Below are 19,343 nucleotides of genomic sequence, written 5' to 3' on the forward strand. Positions count from 1 at the left end.
AGATGAAGCGGCGAATGAGAGCAACAGGGCGCGTCGTGGATGGGCCCAAGACATCAATTTTGTAATACCTATGAACTCGCTGCGAAGTATTCGAGTTTAACGGCAACTTGTGTGGAAGCAAATGATTGTGCGTGGTCTGATAGATGCAGAGTCAGTACAGCACGGTGGTATCAACCTTGTGCATTGGTTCTGGGTTTTCTGTCAGCCCAGAAAACATGGGAGTCTGATGGCCTCTATATTTTCTGGCGACAGGCTCAATGTTTTCCTACCACTTTTCCATGGGCAACTGTCATTTAACATGGGCAAAACAAAAGGACTTAACTATCAAGCCTTGGAATGCCCATGCAAAGGGGTTACCGCCCCGGCAGTAACTATAACTATGACTACGCTTACCAATATAACTTTAATATCTATACTTTTGAGATAAATTTTGAATTGTCGTTTGCCTTGGTGTGTCAACTGCCGTTTTTCCCGCGCACGTCATCTGTGTGCTGCAATCAAGCAGACTTTGGAGAACCAGGCTGTGAAATTACTGCTGCAATATCCCTGCTGCTGTCAAGCTGCTCTAAATAACGGCAAAGTGCTGGCATGCAATTATGAACACGCACTTAGCAGTCCTACGGTACTATCGTGCCCACCTGTGGTGCTATCAAACAGCTGGCAACTCCAACGCAAGGTTCCTGTCCAGGAACTGTCGCTGCATTACTATTATGCAACCACAACGGCTCTGTGGCATAGTTCTGGTCTGCCCCCGTAGTGCATTTCAGGTATATAATTGCCATTTGTTGCCAGCATTACCAAATGAAACAGAAGCTTGAGATCCTGATTTTTCAGCCGCCTTACGATTAGACCGTCCTCATCTTTGCTTTAACTGCTTACCTGGCTTTTTTCTGTGGCAGACTACTGCAAAAGCCAAGACTACTGCACCCAGACATTAGCCTCATGCTGAGAGAAGGATTTCATTTTTTCAGATAAGGGTTTGTCACGGAACAGGATGTTGAGTGCATTCGCCACCACTGTAAATGCACTTCAAAGTTCGTCGAAGTCGGGTTATATCATGGCTCAAGTCTCAGCGTGCATGCAGAAGGAAGTCTGAGCCCGCTAATTGTGACTGGAAGCTAACATGCAGCTGTTTACTATCACTGGAACGCCGACGTGTACCGCTGAGTTTCCATGTCTTCTGCTCATAGTTGCAATGAAAGCATGCCTCTTCGGATACGGATCGCTGGTTAAGTGCATATTTATTTCGCAAATTGTATATTTACAATGCATGGGGCGATTAACGAGTTGTAGATGCTCATTAAAGCAACATATTTGCAGTGATAAGGTGCCAAATGCGAGCGGCATTTCGCGTTGATCAAATGCTAGTCCTGTCCTCCGATTAAGGTAAAAAACAACATTTCAACGACATTGCAGAGATGAAACATGTAGATGCATTCGGTGCCATGTTATATCACCAAGCACAACTAGCTATTGGCGTGGCTGCTGTCGTCAAGCTTGGAAAACTAGCCGCACCATGCGGTGTCCGACTTTGTTGCTCTATGATCCAGAGCCATTTCCGATTATCTGTGGACTGTTTTTCATGAGCAAACGTTTGTACGGGCCCAGTGCATGCATCTGCTCGTTGCTCACATCTGTTCACTATTCACATTTGTGTATTGTTCACACCGGTTCATTGTTCATGGCTGTTTGTTGTTCACAAATTAATTGAATGGCCTTCCTGTCCAACATTTGGATTAGCTGGCTGGGTCGTGGGCAAGGTTTCCCCGCTTTGAACCGTATACAACTATCATCCCGTGCCCAAATATATCGATGTGCGTATTAGATTAAGATGCCTTTTAATACCGTCCAAAGCAACCTGACTTAAAGCTTTGCACATTGCAAGCATGCTTTTCATGATGAGGTTAGTGCCTGTGATGCCTCAACGGAGTGCAGGTCTGTTTCCGACATCTGAATCACCACTGCTTTCAGCCTCATGTAGTCAATCTCAGGGCCTGGCTGGCCTTCTCACCCTACAGTTATGCAGCTTGGACCGATGAAAAACCGGCGTCCATGAAAAATGTCTCTCCGATGTATTTTTTTTTTTTGCCGTGTTCCTTAACTGGGTGAATTGTACACATATGTATGCGAAAACGTTTGGCTCAATGAGGTGGATAACAGATGCATACGGCTTGGCTTTTTGTTCAGCAAATTATCCCAGCATTGGCAATTATCCGCAATCATTCAATGGCCCCGGAGGGCGCCAAACTCAGTATAAATGCACTTCCAAGTTTCAGTCGCCACGGAAACTGAGCATTACCCTTGCAAGCCAGTGACCCAAGCTGAATCCTGGGACAAATGACTCGCTTTTGAGACTGCTGTACAAGGCGCATACAACCGATCAGAACACTTCGACTGGTCGAGCCGCCCGCGTATTTGCGCATTAAAAATGGTCTTCGTGAGCACTAAGGAGGCGTGCAATTCACGACTATGCAACATTGTATGAGCAAAGCTATGAAACTATAGCAGTTGCGCAGCCAATTACTAAAGCCGTAAGGTCACGTAGATTCATAAAGAGCCCTTGGCTTGTAACGGCCTCATTCCATACTTGTATCCTGCATGCGAATTATCTATTTGCTGTGTTTGAGAATAAATGCATCAAAATACACCTAATACATTAAAGAAGCTTATACGTTCGCGTGCAAACAGTTATTGCCTCAGTCAGTCTTATCTGTTGTCTGTTGCCGTGAGAATCCCGATGTCGGGGCGAGAGAGATGGAGGAAAGGATGCAACGTGCATGTGAGACAACAGAGCCGCACCGAGCCACACCTGTGAACTCAGTAAGCTCCATCGCCATCTCACCAGTAAACTGAGACGAAAACATCGCCACCTGTCCGCGGCGCAGTCCGTAGTCTGCACGCCTTCCGAGCGAACCAGGCGCGCAGACAGCCGAAGACTGCGACACGCCACAACAGCATACCCCACCTGTGTGGGTGGGCTGTGCCGCACGTCCCGCGCTCCGCGCCGCCTCCCAAGCCCGCGGCGATGGGCCGCGCCGGCGCGCCGCGCGGAGGGCCGGTTCCGGCGCCGGCCGGGTGAACGCCCAGCCAGCTATGTGGCCCGGACGACCGAGGTCGACCCTGGCACCTCCCCAGACACGAGCCGTCTGGAGCGCAGCGACTGCAATGTAGAAGGATAGCTTTCAACTTGTCATCGGAGCGCAGCCGGGGCAAGGATGGGTTTCGCATCAAAATGGGTATGTTGTTAGTAAGCAAGCCGGACGTTGGTTGAGAACGACATGAATCTATTGACATACCAGTTTTACGTTGTCAATGAGGAAGCGCTTGAATGTGAGAGATATTCTGACACAATGTATGTGTTCTTTACGCGTTCAGCAGAAGATCCTGCTGTTGCTTCATGCTGATGGGATTAGAAGCATACCCGAGGAAGGTTGCGAGCTAGGATGCAGGCTGAGTGAGCCTTGCCCTGAACAACGAACTTTATGAGCAAACTTGTGACTTGAGTGGTCCGGAACGGCCCAGCTCGGACCGGATGTCAGGCTTTCTAGAAGATTGTATTTTTGCAACCACTGATCGCAGGCTCGCGCGGTTTTCAGCAGCAAGAGACCAAATTTTCGAAGAGCTGTACCGTGCAAATTTTGAAGCACCTTCATGCAAGCTGTTTGACTGGTTGAGCCTTTTCTGCAACATTGTAAGAGCACCACGATTCCACCTCCCTATTTCATCAACATGGAAAAAGTGGAATTGTAAAGCCAAGAAAACTGTCAAACGCGGGAAGAACCCGTTCCAGATCTAGATGAGCCATCATCACAACGATACGAGACTAATGTGTCCTGATGGAGGAGAGCAGGGACGGATAAGATCTTTACCAGTAATCGCACTCATAGACAGCCTATTATCCAACAGCTGTGGCATGGATTGCCACGAATGTTGTATCAGTGTTCCACAGGCTGTTAGATGTTTTTGGAAGGTAATGAAATTATTGATGGAAGCTGGTGGCAGCGGTTGCTGACGGTGTCTGACTTTGCCTGCCCACTTTCATAGCGTGTTTTCGTCTCGCACGTTTCGTGTCGCACAAGGAGTCTTACTGGTAAGCAAAGTTGTGCTCGACTATAAATCAGGGTCAGAAGCAGCTTTAATGTCGGCCGGAATTTACCTGAGCTAGAGTTGGGTTCACTGAAAAATTGTGAGGCCAGAGTCAGAGCTGAGTCAATCATCACTAAAAGAGTTTGGTTGAGTCTACTGCAACTTCCAGGCGTATACATATTGCCGTCGTTTAATTATGCTTAGCTTGACACAAAATCTCAAATTTTGTATTGCGAAATGAAATTTCGGACAGTATGTGCGTGCATATATATATATATGTATATATATGTATGTATTCCTCTCTCTTTCTTTCTCTCTCTCTTTCTCTCCCTCTCTCTCCTCTCCTCTCTCTCTCTCCTATCCCCTCCTCTCCCTCTCTCTATCGTCGTTCTCCTCTCTCTCTCTACTCTCTATCTCTCGCCTCGCTCCTCATTCTCCTCTCCTTCTCTCTCATATCAGCTATCTCTTCTCTATCTTTCTCTCTCGCTGCTCTCTCTCTTCGTCTCTCTCTCCTTTCTCTCTCTCTCTCTCTCTCTCTCTCGCCTCTCTCTCCTCCTCTCTTCTCTCTCTTCCTCTCTCTCTCTCTCTCTCTCTCTCTCTCTCTCTCTCTCTCTTATGTTAGCTCATAATCGTTTAAACACGTACATGACATAAGCAGTGAAAATGCCACTGATCGATTCCATTGAAAAAAGAGCCACATCTCAACTTTACAGACACGCATCATTCTATTGCGATTTCCTACATGTCAACGCGTTAGATGTCAATGCGTTGCGAGCTAATATGAGATGCATAAGTTGATCAGCATACGCTGACGTGGGGATACCTTGTGGTCCGGACAGTAGTCGCTATCATTTGTGTAATCCGTCAACGTTTCGATTCATTTTGTATCATCATTGGACACAAGGGTGCAAAAGTGCCATGAGATGCAGATGCATTTAACAGACATCGCTAGGCATGGCAGTGATCATAATCAACACCATAGATATATAATTCCACTAGGTTTATAGCCTCCTTGTTAAATTTCTAGCTGAGGTGTGCAATCGAACACTGGGCATCAGCTTGTAAAATGGCATAGACTCGCAGGAAAGCTGGACGAACTTAGGTAAAGCGGGTGAGTTAGTGGTAACCCAACCCGACGGTTATCTTCTGTGAAACGCACGCGTTCACCAGCCGAAATCAATGCTTCATTCGCTTGCGTCGCTTGATGTTGTTAAGATCGATCATAACGCAGTAGGTGTTATCGATGTGATATTTTACCACTAGATCGGAATCGGCTATGTCCAGAGCGTGCTCGGCCAACCGGGGGCATTGTGCATTGCAAATTGCAAATTGCCAATTGTGCATTGCAAACTGCAAATTGCCAATTGTGCATTGCAATTTAATGCAATGCAAATTGTGCATTGCATTACACTTAACTATATGCGGGTAGGATAAGGCTTAACAACACCTACGACGCAAACAAATACAGTGTTTATTTCGGCTGATCAGCATGTGCGTTTCACAAAAGAGAACTCTCAGGGTGGGTTGCCCTTAACTAGCCTTGTATACCTTAGTTTGTCCAGTTTGTCTGCCAGTCTTTGTCATTTCACGCCGGTGCCCCTTTTTCGATTTCACGCATCTGTCAACAATTAAGCATGGGTGTTTCCGATCTAGTGATATTTGATATTTATGGTTACCACAATTAAGCATGACTTTTTTGAGCACAAAAAGACAGCTTGAAAAATACAAAATCATTCGACAGAACATCTTTTGGACTCGGTATGAAAAATACATTTGATAATTTGCAGAGGACATGCAGACTCCATGATATTCAATGGCGTCTTTTTGGCGAATGTAGTGTGATTTAGAAATTCGAAGGTTGAGGGAACTGATGCAACGCCCGAATGTGAGAAAAAAATCAATGTTTAAGTGAATGTCACACGTAAATGCGTGGTGCATGCATGGGCAAAGAAGTCATGTTTAAGTGTGTTAATTATGACCATGGCACATATCTAGCGATGTTTCTTCGATGCACTTTTAATTATTGAGGCTTTGCCTTCTTGTGTCCTGATGACGACACATAAGGTATCGAATTGTTGAAGAATTACGTAAATGAAAGCGACTGGTATCCTAACCAGCAAGGCTTTACTGCTCCTAACCATCCGAACATATTCCATATATATATATATATATATATATATATATATATATATATATATATTAGCAGTACGGTGTGTGCAATATCAGCTGGGGGCTCGTGAACTTGAAGTCGCAAGGTCATTGAACCTGTTAGGGCCACAACACTGTTGGTCCAACCTAACCCATACACGCACATGTTTTTCCATCTTGAAAAAGCCCTACCTTCGTTCCACGGCTACGTTGCATGAATCCAAGTGAAAACATATGACTAGTTCTCGTGGTGCTCGTTATCAATCACGCTGCTATTTTTCACCAGAGGCCTATCACTTACCCGTCTCAAGCACGCTTCACACAGGGCACGAAGATGCAAATGGTTCCCTACGGAGCACAGCTGCCCCGAAATGGACCTTCAAAGCATCTTAACCAAGAAATGCCTTGAGACAGGCACGGAGGCCGCGCTCGCTGGGAGACCTAGTCAAAATGCTCTTCTCTCATTGTGCAAAAAAGCACGTGTCGGCTCACGTCACACCGAGCCGCTGCTCGTGCGCCTGCATCCACCTTGAGGCATAAAACGGAAGATCCTGCTTGCCCAGTAAGGTGGAAATGCAAAATGTGCCGAGCTCTGTCACTCGGCACTTTTCTATCCGCGGCGGGCTTTCTTTACAAGTGGCATGCCGAGTGTGTTATTACAGAAGCGCGGATTTTTGTTTAGTTTTGGCGGGGACTCAGCCGCAGTTTGGATCGCTTTTTCGCATGCGCCATCGCAAACCTAATACTGATTGTTCCCAAATCTTGGAGCTCGAGTGTCCAGGGCCCCCATCATAACACGTTAACTCATAACCTGAGTTTATTGAAACGGACGAGGAGTCAGCTGATCTCATACACCTAAGTTTATATCATTCGGACGAGGAGTTAGTTGATCAACTTACAAACCCGTCACTTTAGGCGGAGCTTAGAAAGCCAGGCCATACAAACAGCACTGTATGAGGTCAAGTGCAGCATCTGCCTTTCGGGCGATCAGAGCAGCCCAGCCGGAGTCGGCAGCACAGCACCCGGCGGGTCAGCTGCCGGAGGCAGGGTCAGTCCGGCCGGTCCGGTCGGTCCGGTCGGTCCGGTCGGTCCGGTCGGTCCGGTCGGTCCGGTCGGTCCGGTCGGTCCGGTCGGTCCGGTCGGTCCGGTCGGGCCGGCCCTTCCGGCGCGTCTTGGCCGGTCCGTTGGCCGGCGCCCTGCGTTCTGGGAGGAGCGGCGGGAGCGGAGGGCAGACCAGATGGCCCGCTCGCTCTCGGTGCGGACAGCCGACGGGACCGGCCGCGGAACTGGCTGCGGACCGGGCGCTGACCCGGCCGGTCACCGGCTAAGCCGCCTATCCCGGACAGGCGCACAGGGGCGTGGGAACTGCAGAAAAGTGGAAGGTGGAGGGAGGGGGGGGGGGGGCGAAACTCCAGTTTATAACGTCGCTTGTCAGCTATCGCCATTGACTGAAAGGAAGTGCTTCACAGTTGCGTGGGCACCAGCCAACCATTATTAAGACCCAGATCACCTTGGACTTTGAGCTTGAATGCAATACAGGCGCGTTATCTGACCGAAGTATTCGTCTACAGTGTAAAGGATGGAAGGGTCAGCAATGCTGACGCCGACTGTCGACGGTCGGGGTTGCTCTGGATCACACGCGGTAGGATTATTCTCCGGGGTTGGCACGAAGCGCCAGCACAATGCACCAAGGTAGAGATGTCTTTTGCTACATCACGATGCTTGCAGCCCTTTTGACAAAACATCTACAACATTGCGTAAAGCTTATTTAGTTGATAATTTGTGTTCTATTATGATAGCCCTCGGATGCGAAACGCTCGCTTTGATGATATTTTTTTCAGGAAATGTTGGGAATGCTTTAACAGCGCCCGTGGCTGCCCCCGTTGCCCCCGCGTTGTTACGCCTACGCCGATGCAGCTACGTGCTCCATCACAGGGGTATCCGGAGACAAGCGTCCTAATATTGTGATGTCATTACGCATATGAGCATTGTGTGGAACGAATCGCCTCGAAAATTCCGGTGTGTCTCCAATTTTACCCTGAAGCAGAGCCCGCAAGCACATGAGGCAACGTCGCGCTAGAGCAACGCAAGCTCCCGGCCTGTGGTATCACCAGAGCAAGGAGCGCACAACTTCAACCTGCGCTTCGAGTTTGTGTCATATCCGTCATCACTCTTGTGAGGCCAAAAGAGCACCGAGCGGTGCATCCGCGCCCAGCGCGGCGCGCTTGAGGAACAGGTCCAGCAGCTCGTGTTCTCGTCGCGTCCCGGCCCAGACCACCCCATAAAGCGCCTCGGCCGGCCTGCCGCCGGCCGCCCCTCATCACGTATGCGTGCCGCCGCGTGCCGTTCCATCGCCAATTCTGCGCGCGTCGCCGCCATTTCAGAGCGGGCTGGCCGGCCGGTAAAAAAGCGCGCGCGGCGAATGCAAACGAACCTCTTGGTTGGGCTCGGCACCGCGCTCACGTGCCGATGCTATATCTGCGGCCATTAAAGTGAGGAGCACGCAGCCGGGGTTCGCTTTCTCGGGACGTCGACGATTGGCGAGTGGTCGTGCCACCACTGGCAATGTCCGGGACCCCGCTCTCGGAGCACGCCCGCTGGTGCTGCGCGCGGGTTCTGACTGCCGACCTTTCCTGGCGCGCTCTCACTGCGCAGAGGTCTCAGTCCTCTTTGGGGAAGTCCCGTCCCTCCCGGCGCCCCTCTCTGCGGGAGGTGCCTGCTCTCCCCAGCAAGCCCCAACGACGGCAGGTCACGTTTCAGGGCTTGATGCGTTTCCACTGTAGGGAGGGCTCGTCCCTTCCTGATGGACTGGAGGGAGGGGGAATCCCGTCGCTCTCTGGCGCAATTCTACTCGGTGAACTACACCCATCTCCACCCAACCCACCCCACCTCTGTTCTCCCCTGGTGTACTCCTACTCTTCCGCTAACGCAAAGTTTGGTTTCCCTGAGTTTTGTCGTTATAAAGTTAAAATCGTTGAGCTAAATCTGTTTTGCACGATAAGGTTTGGCTTTAGATGGCCTTAGACTATGCATTTTCAGACGGTCGTCGTGAGTGACTCCTACAAATGTTTGCGTTCAATTTGCAATATTAATTATGCAGTGAAGCAGTTTCGTCAACACCTTCACGTATTTCAAAACCAAACTGTGGAGCATAACTATCAACAGATCCTGTTTCAAGACCTATGTCCAGCTGGTCTGTTTCCTCTTCGCAGCTAGTTTTGGTGGACATGCATGTGATTTGACCAGAAGTAGGCCCCTGCGTGTGACTTGCAGGACAATCACAACACGAAATCTAGAGTAAACCGAGGAATCCGAAGTTCCGTGTTCTTTTGTGCGGTCGTGGACGGGTAAGCTCCAGCAACCGGAATTATTTATGAAAAGATGAACCCGCCCGGTCATGCGACCACAGCATACGTCCGGGGCAGGTGCACGTCACATGTGCATGCTTCACCGCTATGGCAGATATGAAGCACGTATGCGAAGAGGCTGAGTCGAAGCAGTCTTGCTTCCGCTACGCCGGTGTTTCGTCTTCAGCGACACATTCCGACTCGGTCTGAGTGCGATGCTTTCCACGTGCGTGAATCTTTCTCATCCCGCGTCATAGAGCGCTTCCGTTCCCACCAGGCAGTACGTTGGTAGATATGTGCAATCCAGCGTTTGCAATGTGCAAAATGAAAGCATCTTCTTCGGAAGAAGCGCATGACCACCTGAACAACGAGCGAGATAGCAAAAATTAAGAAAACATGTTAGAATTCTTTTCGTTTGGCTACCGTCCCCTAACACACATGGTCACACGAATGTCGCAAAATGTCACGCGATGTCAATGCTTTGTTTAATTATATAAGGTGATCCCCGCACTAAATGTAGATCACTTACACCATAAGGTCTATAAACCACGTTACAGAGCTTTGGCCATTTTCAACCCATCCTATTCCATGTCACGCACGGGTTACGGTGGGGGAGCCCACCTTCCCCTAGAGATGTTGTCGGAAGCGTAACATCCTAGGATAGTAATGTCCGCTTGGGCCTAGTTCAGTTGGATATGCGAAAAGAGCAAGCGCGTTTCTTGTCATGAAAGAAAGCCAACGCTTTCCGGCTATAGGGCTTTAACTCTTTCTGAAATATTTTTACATGATTTGCAATTTTACCTGAGCGTAACGTTACGCTATCAGAAACCTCCTTCTCCTTTCCCTGTTACGCTTCCGTTAGGTTTCATCTAAACCCTTCACCTCCACCTTCACTTAGGCTCCATCTAAACCCTTCATCTTCCATGTGTAGCATAATATGTGGACTTCCCCTGAAACCATGTTTGACTGTCTTATCAGTATGCGATGCTTACCTGAGTGCATTAGATAACACTGTGTTTACAGTGCACAGCTGGTGTTCAGCGCTTATTTCTGATCAGGGCAAAGATTAGGGCAAAGCAAAGCCTTTCGAGACATTCTGAGCTATCTAAGTTGTAAAAAATCCCAGACCGTCTACCTGCAAACATGAGACGGGGTTGCTTTGTTTGGCAAACATGTGTCTACATGCCATGGATGGTAGCATTTTGTTATGCGAACAAAAAGCGTCGCGGATGTGGAGAATGTCATGTCTCATATAGATGATGGTATGTTTCACGATTCATGGATTGTATTTCACGGTGGATATGCTCATTCACAGTTCACGGTTTACATATTCACACAGTACATTTCACGGTTTATGTGGATTATATTGTATCCTGAGGTAAAAAATCGGCACGTGGCTACAAACAGACAGAGGTCCGCCCGGTGAGGAAAAATAGAACCGAGAAAGATTCCTCACCGCTACGCCATTTTCGGTTGGAAAAGTATGTTGGAGGATGGAAAATGGGAGCTAATAATGGTACTGATAATGGTTGTTTTGTATCACACTGATCAAACAGGGTCGAAAAGTTGCATTCACTTGACCAAACTATGCTTATTTGAGAGCGTCCACCCTTTTCCGCAATCGCCTACGAAAGCACATAAACCAAACACCAAAGCTCACGCGCTGGCAATCTTGAGAAACAAGAACATCCGTGCCCGGCGCTGCAGCTCCTGTCCGGCCGAACGGCGCTGACCGCCGTATTTGACACCAAGCGGCGTGTGTGAACGACCATATGTCTTGGAATAATGCATCCGAAAGTCTTTCAAACTGAACGCGCACCACTCGAAGCCCAGACTCTGCCGTTTTCGTAGGCTCTTTGGTCGCTGCCAGTTGCCAGCCACGCGGCCTATGAAAACTTTGGCACCGGAAATCCGGACTTTTCCTTCCAAAGGCTTAACAGGGCACACGCTCAAAACTATGTCAAGCAGTTTCCCACTAGTCATTTGTGAAGAAGGATGAACATCTCTGGGCGAACAACATGGGCAAGCCATGTCAATGCAAACTTTTGCCCCAATTACCATCAATAACCCATGCTTAATCTATGGGGTCCTAGATATCTCTGTTGAACCCTAAGCAAAGACGGCAAAGCCCTGATTAGTCTCAGTTCAGAAAGAGCCTGCTGAATTATTCAAAAGTGGCTAACGCCAGCGGATGATTGGATGAAGTCATTCAATGTCTGTTCCTTCAGTTTCATGACTTTCAGATTCAGGCAGAAGTGCATCTTCAGGCGACGTTTGGGTTACATTTCAATTGAAGGAGGTAAAAATACGAATAAAATGAGGAAAATCGGGTCCAATCGAAAGCAAGTGGGGCAAATCCAGCGAGCTTTAGGATTGAAAGAGGACTTTTCTGCAGCAAGGGCCCCTCGTCAACACCGTTGCCTTCCCCACTCCCACCCGTTACCAAAACGGTCGGTGCGCCTCTGATAATTTCATATGTAGTCAGTTCAATAAATATGCAGACCAGTACGCTAACTTGTGTGACATGGAGCGAGTGTGGTGATAAAATACATGAGAGCTGATGATTATCATGATATGCATTACGTCATTTGTGTTTTTCACGCCTTACAACCTCATCTTGCATTTAAGCAATGCCAGAAACCGATACACGAACAAAAACACAGCACAAAAACATCAGTATTTGGGGTCAGTATATCGCGGTTTCGCCGGCTTGCGGTGGCGTCTCCGTGGTCTGCCGGCCAAGCCGCTCCATCAGTCATTGGTCGGCTCCCTCGAGCCGTTCCATCAGTCATTGGTCGGCTCCCTGCGGCAGCGACCGACGGGGGATATTTTGCTATTTCCGAGACAATACAGGGCGCGACGCGATGAGCATTTTTTAACGAGTGTGCATGGTTTTTGCAAGCTTTGTACGAGCATTAAGTGATATGAATGACTCATTTCAACAGCAAATCCCTGCATTTTTTGTAGACTTAGGCCCCAACTTCAGGTGTCGTATGTGTTGTAAGGCTTCGTGTGCCTCTTGCCTGAGTGGGCTGCTCCACTCGCATCGTACGCCTCCCCCGGAAGGCGCGAGGCCCTCAAAGCAGCACGGCCCAATATTGACCACGACCGGCGCAGAGCACGTCTGAACCAGACCCCTTCAGCGCCGCCGGTCAGCACCCCTCACGTCCCGTGCCTCGCTCCGCGTGACCCCGCGCCGGGCGTGAGGTGGCGTGCGGGCGTGAGGCGCTGGCGTGCTTGCGTGCGGGGCCGGCCGTCTTTCCGCCCGCCGGCGTCTGCGGCCGTGTTTTCCTGCCGTGCCCGGACCCGGAACCGCTTGTCGCCGGGCGGTGCTCGCGTGTCAACTGCACCACGGGGGCGAGCGCGGTCGGGGCGAGCTGCTTTTTGGGCGGCAGGCATGCGATTTCGTGCCGTACATTGGCGGCGTTTTCTGTGTTTGTGGGTCGCGGTGAAGTGTGTCGTGCGCGAGTCGAATACCAAACCACTTACCGAACGGCATCTGATGGAGCAATTATGCAAGCGGATGTGCATTCGCCATATCTATACCCCGTTGCGTCACATCTCCGGGGCCCGCGAGCGAGTGGTCGACGGCTCCTCCTGCCATGACCCAATGTGAGGTGAAGCGCGGCAGGACACAGCGGGGCTGCGGTTTGATGGACTGCAGAGTTACAGGGGATCGTAATAGTTACCACTTACCAGTAAGACACATGTGAGGCGAGCGACCTGCGAGGTTCTTACAGAGTGATAATTTACAATCATGCTCATTTAGATGGCCCACTAACCTGAGCTGTTGGAGCCCGCTACGTTTTGTAAATACTTAAGGGTCCGGTCGATGACAATGAATGAAAAGTCCGTCTTCTATCAGCAATTATAGGCAAAAGTTTGCGGATGTGGCGTTGGTGCGCTGATATCACATTGCCTGGCACTTGACTGACGGCATGTCTGATTTGGCCTGGCAATGTTAATCTGTGAAATCGATGAGTATGCAACAAGGTACGTTTTTGGTTATTCTAATCAAAGCACGCTGAAAACGCAACTATTATCCAGAGGGTAAGGGTCACAGTGAGCTGGCCGGTGTGCCTGTTGACTTGACGCGATCCAGTCGCTGCGTTTAGGCCACAGCTTGCACTCTCGACCGCTCGCGCAAGGTTACTGTTGGCTCCGCTCCGTCGACTGTTGGCACACATATTGGTCTCAGTGTTTTGATCGCCTTGTGATTTGCGGGCGGTGCGTTCGCCTGCGCCATCGCGGCTCGTTCCAAGTTATTTCTGCTTTGGTTGCGGAAATCTGAGACCAGTCAGTCAAACCATGATGACGTGTTCATAAGGATGTAGTGTAGGTGTGAATGTAAATATAATGTACCATATCCGAAAACTTAGGGCGCAGGCCATACACTGATCCAGTGAAAAGATCGTAACAACGGTGAACCTTTGTTTAAAAAATGCTCGTCGCGTCGCGCCGTGCATTGTCTCGGAAAAACAAAATGTTCCCCGTCGATCGCTGCCGCAGAAAGCCGACCAATGACTGATGGAGCGGCTCGAGGGAGCCGACCAACGGCTGATGGAGCGGCTCGAGGGAGCTGACCAATGACTGATGGAGCGGCTCGAGGAAGCCGACCAACGACTGATGGAGCGGCTTGAGGGAGCCGACCAATCACTGATGGAGCGGCTCGAGGGAGCCGACCAGCGACTGATGGAGCGGCTCGAGGGAGCCGACCAATCACTGATGGCGCGGCTCGGACAGACAGACCACGGAGACGCCACCGCAAGCCGGCGAAACCGGGATAAACTGACCCCATGCATTGATGTTTTTGTGCTGTATTCTTGTTCGTGTATCAGTTTATTGGCATTGCTTGAGAAGTGTAAAATGAAGTTAATCAAACAGAAGGCTACAAAAATCGTGTCATGTGCATGGTAATCTTCAACAACTATCATGTTTGCTATCACGTCATTAGTCCCATATCACTCAATTCAGCTTCCAGTTCTGCACTTAATTGAACTGAAGGCATCATAGTTGGTCAGGGGCACGGCCAGAGTCTTGGTTAAGAGTAGGAGAGGGAGAGAGAGCGAGAGGCACTGAGGTTGACGAGGCGCCCCTTGCCGGTGAAAAGAACCTTCTCTCCAAAAAAAACTCACCGTAGTTTGATTTTAACGTCGTCTTTCCTCCCTTCCTTTTATTTTTTTCACTTTCTGTGTTTGAGACAGGAGCCAGAAGCTACCTAAACATGTAATTATGTTTGCATTTAGAATTTGATAAACTGGAGAATCTAATTTCATTCCTTAAATCGCTTTATCAGATACACCACCGACGCTATCCATTTCACAGTGGGTCGGATGGGCTGTCTTCGAACTGCTACCAACCAGGGGCTTGCCGAAATTTTTCGAGGTTTAACGAGAGGACTTCTCCACGTGGATTGAACCCAGCTTGTAGATAGAAATGGGGTAAACATTTGCATTGGTATGGCCAATCCATCTTGTTGGCCTGAGCATATATTTATCCCTTCTCCAGAGCTGAATAGTGAGGACATTGCACAGCACATATTTTAGCATGTGCATCGGAAGTCCTCAAAAGCATAGACCTCGAGGACTGGCGCTATAGCCTCAGTAGTCCGCATGACACGGCCCCGCAACTCACACTAAGCGCCGGCCAACAGGCGCACGAAAACGACACAGTCTGTGCTTCGAACGGGACGAATTGAGTTTAAAAGCATTATTTCACGACACAATGCCGCATAATTCGGAGCCGAAGGCCTTGCGCGCATCGACTGGTTGAGTTGTAATCAAAGCTTTCCAAAGATAATTATGTATGAGCTGTGAATGAGTGATTGATTGCTCGAAGTGCATTCATCGAGCTATGAAGTGATATTGCGTCCGAGGCTGGCTTCTGCCTAATTTTACTTGTACCAATGTATTCTATGGGCGCTGTATGACCTACAGCAGTCGATGCGCCCCAAAACTCCAAATCATCATCATCTTCATCATCATCATTGTATTCTGACGCTACTAGACCACAGGATTTATCAGATTTAAGGATCAAGCACAATCATGTTGAGACCGACGGTACGGTTCGTTTCTACGGCTCGACCCCCGCTTTGGACCACGGAATGTACTCACTAGAACGTCGTCTGTCCACGGTGTACCAGTGAATGCGCCTGAGCCAGTTACAGGCTGGCTGCTCTACTCGTAAGCATGTTTGGACTCGCGGTCTTGGGCCACGGGTTGTACTCACTGGTGTACCGTCTGCGTCGGATGGCCGCTGCAGCAGAAGCTCCCCTCTCAAGTCCAGGTGGTTACGACCAGCGCGCCACTGCTTAAAGCTGTCCGCACGTCAATACATGACTGTTTTGCATATTGAAAACAGTGCATCGGGTGTAGCGGGGGTGGTCAAATTGTGCTGAACTTATATTTTGATAAGCATGTGGCACCGGCACTTTAAATGTTTCGATGCTTTGATCGCCATGTACGGACGCGTGACAGCTTTCAAACTATTGCCGACTCTGGTCATTCTGGTCAAACGTGCTCTGTACACCTTGTTGTATGCGGAAGATGGGCGTCCCACCCAGCGGATATCATCGAGAAAATTGGAACCTTTCGGTGTGTTTTTGAGCTGGTTGCAGGCATCTTTTTCAGGAGCAATCCATGCGGATATAAAGCCTTTATCTCTGTCGATTGCAAGTGACAAAAGCATCATATGGTATCATATATATGGACTGCATCAAGCATTCTTTAAGCGCTTATCAGCATGGTAAAACATCCTGAAATGTCTTTAATTAGGTATTTGCAACACGGCTACAGTTTGGAGATCAAGAGTACCACTTTTCGAAAAATCGACCGATGAAGACGCACGCGCGCCTGCAGGGTTCGCAGATTCACTATCAGATCTCCTCTACATCCAGTTATGCCGGGCACTCACACGTGTTTCCTAGCCACGGCACACCTATAATTTTGCTAAGGCTCCTGGATGCGCCTGAAAACTATTTCGAGGGCATCCGGCTGCATGGATCCGGCGGGTTCTCAGCAGCGGCAACGATACCCCGCCCCGCGAGCGTGAGATTCCGATCGGGCCCGGGCGGTTGCGATGTTGCACCTTTTCCGCGAAAGGTGGCGCGGAAATCGCCGTCGCTGAGCACCCGCGTGCTGCTGACATGCGTCTGTGTTGCGAAACGTAGGCTGAGCGAGGTCGCTTGGTCCCGGGGCAGACGACGGAGGCAGAGGCTTCCAGGTCTCTGTCTTGGCGCCAGAGTCATGCACAGCTGCTTCTTGCAGTGACGGAGCTCTTCAGAGTCCTCTAGGGCTTTCTAGGGTTCTCCTACAGTAATAGAAGACTTCTTAAATAGCATGAACTTAAAATGACCCTGTACTTCTATCGTCGAGCGAAAAATCCAGGTGAAGGAAGTCTCCTGAAGCCAGGAGTTTAGTTTTCCTTTAACTGCCGTAAACAGCAAGGAACGTGAATCTTGATCTCAAAAGTTGTTTTCATATCACGAAGGATCCAACGTTGATGAGGGACACAATGTCTGATATCAGAGAGCCGCTCTTTTCCAAAAAGCATGTTCAGCCACTCGAAGTGTCTGATAAAGAAATGTTTCCTGCGTCATTCCCATGCGTCACATAACTTCACAAACGAACCACACAGTAATCTCAGTAACTAAAGCAAAAAAGGTAAATAAGGTAGAAATACAACTTATACTGTTGGAGCTGCAACTTCAGTTGGCTTTACATTGCGCTGGAGCCTCCAATTTTTCACGCCGTGCTCCTGCCGGCGGCTACCGCACTGCTCGACCCGGCGCTACGACCACCAAGATGTAGCTGGATGTAGCAACAACTACCGTCGCAGCTGGATGTAGCTGTGACCACCAAGATGTAGCTGGGTATAGCTGCGACCGCCGTCGAGGCCGGGTGGCCAGCGCGCACTCGTGTACCACCCGGAGGGGCTGTGGTTCTGGCTGAGTAACTCTCGCACTGAAACAGAATCTAGGTAGTGGCTGTTGTGCACGACACGACGCAGGCTGGTCACGACCGCCAGCCGATCGAAAGCGGAAAGCGACCTTGGTTTAGCGGAAACTTCGCTATCAGTGTAGGAAGGCTAACGGAGCCGTTAGAGGCATGGGAGCGTGAGCCTTACTCCGACGTGCTCTCGGTCGTAGCAGCACACATTTTTCGGGCAGATATCAGACGAGCAGTGTGATAAGGTCGACTGATTTCAGAATTAACAACAACTGATTCAAAGTGCCGGCTAACATATCGTTTGAGCGACACCTACCACAGATCCCCTTATCAAAGGTGCCATAGGAAAGATGGCGCCACTGTACCGGGCGGCTGCTGCCAGAATCGGAGACGATGGCAGCTGGCTATTCGGCTGGCGCTGCTATTCACGCACCACGCGGCGGCAGTGGTTTCAGGAACTCCGGGGCAGTAAAAAAATCCTCAGATTTTTTATTCTCGCCACAGCTTTGTTTCCCTCATACGAAAACACAGATAGAACAAAGTTGATCAAACGACGAGAAGATGTCTAACTAAAATGCTGACAGAATGTTATTGGAGCTGGTTAAATGTTCTGTAAAAAACAAATATATAGATAATGTTTTCATCCGAAATGCACCAATACCCATTTTGCTATGCGGCGGTCCATATCACAAGCGTCTACAGTTTATTATGCATATGCTGCACGCATGTGCAGTTGAGACATCCAATGAGTCCGGATAAGCGAAGATTGTATCGCAATGCAAAAGTTTAACTGATGCACGGCTGCATTCTCACGCGCACCAAGATTGTAAATAAATGTGTGCGCTCTTTACAAACGTGGATTATTGTCACATTCCGTTCAACTCGCCAGAGTCGGTGAAGGCCGGCGGCACTTCATGGAAACGGCATAGACCACCCGCTGCCACCTGTTCGGTGCCATTACGATCCCTTCGGTCCCCAGCGTGCCCTCTCCTGGCGGGAGCTACTTCGACTCATGTTGTTGGTGATCGTGGTGTGGTGATGGTGAGCGGTAACCGGGTGAAAGATCGTATGACAATATCGTAAGCAAGAGATCATATCACAAGAGATTCCACGGTAAAGATATGGTGCGGGACAGAAAAAGTAATGTAAAAATGTGGTATGGGATAGAGGTAACATCCATGGAGATGGATTGAGAGGATTTGCACTGGGCAAAGGTCACGATGGAAAACAATGTATGGTATAAATATCGCAAGCCAAAAAAGTATTGCGGACGACGTATTGTCTTTACCATGACGAAGATCGTCATGGCAAAGGTTCGTAAGGGGACAAATATTGCAGAGCATTTCATGTCAGCAACTTAGATTCCCAGGTGCGACTTAACAGGAACACACTTGCAGCAGGCACCGGATCTACAAACGACGGCGCCTACGCCCCCATCATCAGAGCAAAACTGAACGGGCGCCTGGCCGGAGACGAGCGTCGCTAGGATATGTATGCCACCAGGCCGAAGCGTTCAGACCTAAGCTCGACACCCGCGCTCCCGAGACAGCTGCCCAGGCCGTGGCAAAACCCTGCCAGGAATTCTCGGCATGCATGCAGGATTGTAAAGGTTTCTTTCCCCGACACGGGAGTGCCGAATAGCAAACTTTGTTACGCGGTCCAATGTTGAATTTACAGAATAATGCCCACAAGTCCGGCTCGATGGTGGTCCATAACCCTAGGCAGGGAAATGGTTTCGCAGAATGACTTCGGAAGGGAGTGGGGCTGAGGAGATGAAAATAGATAAGCCAATCTCCACAATATGCCAAAATACAGA

The sequence above is a fragment of the Pollicipes pollicipes genome, unplaced genomic scaffold (genome assembly GCF_011947565.3).
Source record: "Pollicipes pollicipes isolate AB1234 unplaced genomic scaffold, Ppol_2.1 Scaffold_2555;HRSCAF=2994_pilon_pilon_pilon, whole genome shotgun sequence".
Taxonomy (NCBI): Eukaryota; Metazoa; Arthropoda; class Thecostraca; order Pollicipedomorpha; family Pollicipedidae; genus Pollicipes; species Pollicipes pollicipes.